The sequence below is a fragment of the Balaenoptera acutorostrata genome, chromosome 9, assembly GCF_949987535.1.
Source record: "Balaenoptera acutorostrata chromosome 9, mBalAcu1.1, whole genome shotgun sequence".
In the NCBI taxonomy this organism is placed as follows: Eukaryota; Metazoa; Chordata; class Mammalia; order Artiodactyla; family Balaenopteridae; genus Balaenoptera; species Balaenoptera acutorostrata.
The window spans coordinates 87,491,235-87,497,912 of record NC_080072.1 but is presented as its reverse complement, the minus strand read 5'-3'; the positions used below and the strand labels follow the sequence as shown (position 1 = coordinate 87,497,912).

Below are 6,678 nucleotides of genomic sequence, written 5' to 3'. Positions count from 1 at the left end.
AGGGGTTGTGTGTGTGGGGGGAACAGACAGACCCTATGGCACCGAGTCTGTCCTCCCCTTAGGCGGTACCAGACTCCAACGAGCTCAAACGAGTCAAGTGCTCTTACATTTTGTTTCTCCATCGGACTTGCTTCTCCTGGGCATGCAAAGTTTGGAAACAGGTTTGGGGGACTTCTTTTTCTCTGCTATTTCCACTCTGCGCTCCTCACCACTTGTCTGCCTCCCGTTTTCTAGACATCCATTCACTTCCCGACTGAAAGCGTGAGCTCCGTTCTCCAAGGACAAATCTGTATTTAAAAGGGATTTGACTTTAGCCAGGTAGCCCTCCTACAGCAGGAAAGGATAATTTAAGTAGCAGTGAATGTCAACAAGTGGCCATGAGAGAATAAGGAAACACATGCGCTTCCTTTATAACTATCAGGTAACAGGGAGAGGTGGGATGATCCCGCCTCCCTGGTCACAGACAAGTTACATGGGAGGAAACGTTTTCTAGCCGCCGGGATGCTGACGACTTAACCTCTGATAATTCTTCTTTATGTCATTTGGTTTCCAAGTCACATAACTGATTCTTTATTTCTGTCTGCAGAAATTCAGGCAAGAGATTCCATTTCTCCTTCACGCATTCCTAAGGGAAGGATATAGGTTTAGAAGTCTCCACATTCCCAAGCTATGAACCAATGGACTAATACACAAATAGTTACACTGCCTGGTCACATAACAATGACTGAATGGCAGGCAATGCTGAGTCGGCCAAAAAGAAAACTAAATATTCACAAGACATGTTCCTGCTGTTTTCGTTAAGATCATATCACACCATCTCCAGAGTGGTGAAAAATGGAAAGATTAAAGGTGAAACAGACACCTAATAGCATACTAGAACAAACCTGATTTTGAAAAACAGTGTGACCAGGACAAATTATAATCCAGACTCGATGGTACGGAACCCAGACTGGGAAACTCGATGAGTTACCAAAAGCTAACCAATAATAGCCTATTAGTCCAGCACGTTAGACAAAAACATCCAGGTTATCCTCAACTTCAGGGAAAAGAGAGCCAATTCCACTTAAATTTGTTTTTAGGAACTACATAGTGTCGGTCAAATGGTCACATTTGACCACACATTTTGTTCAGGTGGAGATTACCTTACCTTTTCTGTTAAACTCTCTCTTTCCAAATCTTTGAGCCTGGGGGAAGAAAAAGGGAAGAAACAAACGCTTGTTCAGCAACATTGTCTATCTGTAAGAATACCACAGTTTAAAGAACTTTGGAAAGAAGTTTACCATGAATGTTAGAAAAAAATACAATGGCCTTTCCCTCCCCCAGTGTCTAGAATGCCCTAAGGTAATGCCTACACGTTAAGAAGTTATTTTCAATATGAATGAGGTGCCCCTTTTGGGGGGTGGTTTTCTGTTGGTGGTAAGAGATGGTATAGGAGCTCTAGAACAACATTTTTTCTTTTTTCTTTTTTTTTAACGTTATTTTAAAGACACTGGGAAAGGGGAAGCAGGTCACACAGTTGGGTTCCTTCCCAAGCTAATTGACCTATAGGTGGTCTTCCTCCAGTTGGACCTGACAAGATTTCATAGAAGGGCATACAGAGGTTAGAAAGAGTGGACCAGGGTGACAGGATGCTGTGGGGAACAGCCAGCTAACATCCCCAAAGGCCAGGATGGAGTGGTGGCAGCATTCTGAGGAGGAATATACGAAAATGGAGGAGTCAAGGCATCTGGGGCAGCAGGGGGTGCCCACACCCAAGCAAGAGAGATGAAGCTAGAAAAGTTGGCTGGCGCCTCACCCAAGAGCTCATCCTTGCGAATGTTTGTACCCAGTCATTCAGAAGTGCAGAACTGTCACGAGTTTAGCTGGAAAATCATGGCCTGATTTGGTTCTTGAAGATTAGTATCTTGCCTCTCTGGGGAGGAAGGCAGCGAAAAGAAGAAAGGAACAAAACTAGGAGACACCGAGGAAATGGGGAGGCTGCTGTTCCTAGCCTGGGTGCTGACTGTGGGCAGTTGGGTGCGAACAGGTCTAACCAGCTGGGCGAGCGTCCCTCAGCAGAGGGGCAGCACCCTGGGCAGGCGCTGGGCCTCCACCATCTATGGATCCTCCCCTCCAGCACCCAGGCTAGGTACTCAGTTACCAGCAGCCCAAAGGGCAGGAACAGAGCTCTGCCAGGCTGGCCTTCCCAGAGGGCACGTGTAAGCAGCACAGCCAGGAAGGTGAGCGACAGGCTTTGCTGGCTTGTCGGGAAGGAGGGCGACGTCTGGCTCGGCACGGCTGGAGTCAGCGCTAGCCTCCCCTCGGACACGGGCACTGGGCCCCCGGCCTCAGGCGCACACAGGCCTCCAAAGCCCTTCCCTCAGGATGGCGCTCAGACCCTCCACCCAGCCCACCCTCCCACCCCAAACACCAGCAGGTCAAGCACCACTCAGAGAAGGGGGCCTTTAAAGGGCTTTGGAAAATCTTAGAATCCGGATATGGAAGCTACTATGTTTCACTTGTAGCTGAGAGCTCTGCTCCCAGAGCACAGGATGGCCGAGGGGGGCGAGATGGGAGGGTCTCGCTGTGACCCCCAGGCACCGCTGGCCTTTTCAGCCACATGCCTGCCTTCCTTGGAAATACATTTCATTAACAGCCAAACGGAACACCCTGAGAAACAGGAGGAATTCTTGGTTCGTTTCAACCCTTAGCAACAGTGAATTTTCACCACCGGCTATTTCGTCTGCTCTCTGCAATGCGCTGGAACTTTCCTTTGGGCTAAACGTGCCTCAGCTGTCCACGGCACCCGACACACACGGTGACTCCGCCTGACCCAGGAGCGCCCTGGCCCCCAGGAACAGCGTCCCTCCTTCCTGACCACCCCCTCGTGGGAGTGCTGAGGCCAGCCAGCCCCCAGCTCTGGGGGGCTCAGCGTCCCCTCGGAAGTGACTGCGCGTCAAGCTCCCCACCGACCCCCTCCCCCCTGGTCTCCCTCCCGCCAGGGCCGCTTCGTGCGCGGTGCCGGTCGGGCCCTCCTCAGGGGGAAGGAGACCCGGGCCGACTCTGCTCCACTGACCTGCCGCTGCCCATCCGGGACGTGGCCGGCGAACGACCGGTAGGTGTCGGGGAAGCCCCGAGGGCGGGCGCCCTCCCGCACCCTCACGACGCGGTGCTGCTCCGGGTGGAGCCCGCGACCCGGGGGGCAAGAGGCGCGACGGGGGTGGGAATGAGACGGGGCCACGAGAAACCCACCCCGGGCCGGGGCGCAGAGGCAGGAGGTGGCGAGGAGGGCCGGCCCAGCCGCGAAGCCCGTGCCTCCGCCCCGCCCAGGCCCGAGCGGCCCTCAGACCTCCCTGCCGGCCGCTGGGCTCGGGGTGGGCGACGGGCGCGTCGAAGAAGCCGTCCCGCTCGAGCCGTCCAGAGAGGCCGGCCCAGGGGTTGTGCCTGTTCCCGGCGTGGGGCGAGCACCAGGGCCTGAGGGTGTGGAGCCGTCCGGCCGCAGGTCACAGGCTTTGCCTGTCGGAAAGGAGGGCTGCGATGGGGCTGTGCCGACGGAAGGGGAGGATTCAGCCGCCCACAGTCCCCGTTTGCCAGGCAGAGCTTCATCGCGGACCCTGTTCTCAGCAGCCATGCACAGCAGGGACACCCAGGCCTGGCGAGTCTGCGCCCCACCCAGGGCCGCTGGGTTCCTGCGCGGCAGCCCCGGCATCTCCTGCTGAGAAACCCCAGAGACCGTGCTCCTTCCCCCAAGCCCACCGCAGCACTGCAGAGCCCAGGGGGGCTGGGGGCTTCACCCCAAACTTGAGGAAGCCACACCTGGGGGCCGGGGCACAAGCGGGGGTCCCACCTTCCCCGCAGGAGCAGACCCCGCGGAGGGTCTATCTTTTGGAAATAAAGTTGGACTAACAGGTTTTACACACAGAATCTTAGAGCTGGGAAAAATCCTTTGTGTCATTCATGTAGCTTCGTAAGATTTTTTTTTAATGAGAGGATGGATTTCCTTAAGCAAGAGTCAATTTCCAGGAATGGGTCCCTGGATACCAAGGACTGTTTTGGGGAAGAAAGATGAATCTATTCTGTGAACGCCTTATAGAACTTATTCTATATTGTAGTTCTCTCTGGAAACACATGTGCCGTTGATCTTTGTAGCAGCCCTTAACATCCTCAATAGAAGCTCTCATTTCCCCATTAGTACCTGTTATAGACTGAATATTTGGGTCTCCCCAGCATTCACATGTTGACACCCTACCTCCAATGTGATGGTATTAGAAGGTGGGTCTTTTGGGAGGTGATTAGGATTTGATGAGGTCATCGGGATGGAGCCCTCATGATGAGATTCTTACCCTTGTGAGTCATGAGAAAGCTGGCTTTTTCTCTCTGCTCTCTGCCCTGTGAAGACACAATGAGAAGTGGACAGTCTGCAACCCGGAAGAGAGTCCTCACCAGAAGGCGATGATGCTGGCAGCTAGATCTCAGACTTCCAGCCTCCAGGACTGAGAAGACATTTTTGTTGTTTACAAGCCCCCACCCCGCCCCGTTTGTGGTACTTTGTGACAGCAGCCCAAACTGACTTAGCGCTCTTTTCTTCAACTAAATGGAAGAATTTGTGGAGCCCATCCATTTTATGATACAATTTCCCAAATAACCAATATTCTGTCTATACACTCTGATTTCTCAACTTTTTTATTTATCGAAATTGTTATAAAAAAAGCTTTCAGGGCTTCCCTAGTGGCGCAGGGGTTGAGAATCTGCCTGCCAATGCAGGGGGCACGGGTTCGAGCACTGGTCTGGGAAGATCCCACATGCCGCGGAGCAACTTGGCCCGTGAGCCACAACTACTGAGCCTGCGCGTCTGGAGCTTGTGCTCCACAACAAGAGAGGCCGCGACGGTGAGAGGCCCGCGCACTGCGATGAAGAGTGGCCCCTGCTCGCCACAACTAGAGAAAGCTCTTGCACAGAAACGAAGACACAACACAGCCAAAAATAAATAAATAAATAAATTTAAAAAAGAAAAAAAAAAAACCTTCCATATTTTTTCCTAATAAATTGTTTCCAATCCAAGTTGTCACTATAATGGTTCTATGATATTAATAATTTGAGCCCTAAAACCCTGCTTAAAATAATCATTTATTTGTCTTATGAATAAGTTCAGGGTTCAACTGGAAAAGTTTTAAAAGGATATACTGGGTAAAACATCTATGTCATCCCTCTGAAGGAAAGAAGGAGGGAAGAAAGGAAGGAAGGAAAAAACATTGAATTCGCCCTCAGTTTAGCTGCCACTTCCTAAGGGAAGCCCTTCCCAATTCCAGACCCCCAGGCATCACAAATAAGCTCTCATGGGACACTGTCCATACTGTAGCAGGTCATGTTCCCTGAAAAGCTGATTCTGAGACAGGGACAGACTTTCAGGAAGTTTCTTGGGGTGTGTTTTTTGGGATAAACATAGAATTACCGTATGACTCAGCAATTCCACTCCTAAATCATTGAAAACAAACACTGAAACAAACCTACGTACACACATGTTTAAAGCAGCACTATTCACGGTAGAAAAATCATGGAAATAACCCAAATGTCCATCAATGGATGAATGAATAAACAAATTGTGGTATATACCTACAGTGGAATAGTAATTCAGTCATAAAAAGGAATGGAGCAATTAAACATCAAACAATTACACGGCCAAAAACATTTTTTTAAGGAATGAAATACTAATACATATTACAGTGTGGATGACTCTCACAAACATCATGCTAAGTGAAAGATGCCAGACACAAAGGTCACACACTGTATGATTCCATTTATCTGAAATATCCAGAATAAGTAAATCCATAGAGAAAGAAAGCAGATTAGTGGTCTCCAGGGCCTGATAGAGAGAGAGAAGTAGTATCTTCTCAATGGGTACAGAGTTTCCTTTTGGGGTGATAAAAATGTCTGTGGGAAGTAAAATTTTTTTAATTGGAAAATGATTGATTAAAAACAAAAGTCTGTGGGGTATTTCTTGGTACTGCCTTTCCCAATTTTCACAGTAAATGGTCAAGTACACAGTAAATGGTCAAGTACAGCAGCCATGGTTTGAGAAAGAAATGATGACCAGGGCTCAGAACACTCACTCAGGGACGAGGGTGAGGGTCACCCCACCAAGTAAGCCATCCATTTTAGCAGAGATATTATCCAAGGATGAGGGGAATTGAGAATGGATAGCACAGGAAGGAGACAATAACTATCAGTTGTGGCCTTGAGGCCACCTACAGTAACAGAGGCTATATTTCGACACACTGACCCTCCTTTCACTAGTAGTTCATCTCACTCACCCTCTCCCCTAAAAACGATCCATGGAAACTATGAAAGACTTGTTTCCAGAACTTATGCAAAGACGTTCATCCGAGTAAAGGCAACAAAAGCAAAAATAAACAAGTGGGGCTACATCCAACTAAAAAGCACAACAAGGGAAACCACCAACAAAATGAAAAGGCAACGTACCGAACGAGAGAAAATTTTTACAAATCATATATCTTATAAGGGGTTAGTATTCAAATTATACGAAGAACTCATACCAAAACAATAGAAAAAAAATCCAACTAGGGCTTCCCTGGTGGTGCAGTGGTTGAGAATCTGCCTGCCAATGCAGGGACACGGGTTCGAGCCCTGGTCTGGGAAGATCCCACATGCCGTGGAGCAACTAGGCCCGTGAGCCACAAT

At 49.7% G+C, this 6,678-nt stretch overlaps 1 long non-coding RNA gene across 1 annotated transcript; it reads right to left on the bottom strand.

Annotated features, from left to right (window-relative positions):
• Nucleotides 1-270: 270 nt before the first annotated feature.
• Nucleotides 271-1,186, bottom strand: LOC130708829 (uncharacterized). Its single transcript, XR_009009233.1, has 3 exons — nucleotides 1,148-1,186; nucleotides 518-625; nucleotides 271-287 (listed from the first exon to the last, which is right to left on the bottom strand). It is a non-coding gene; the product is annotated as an uncharacterized LOC130708829 (long non-coding RNA).
• Nucleotides 1,187-6,678: the final 5,492 nt, after the last annotated feature.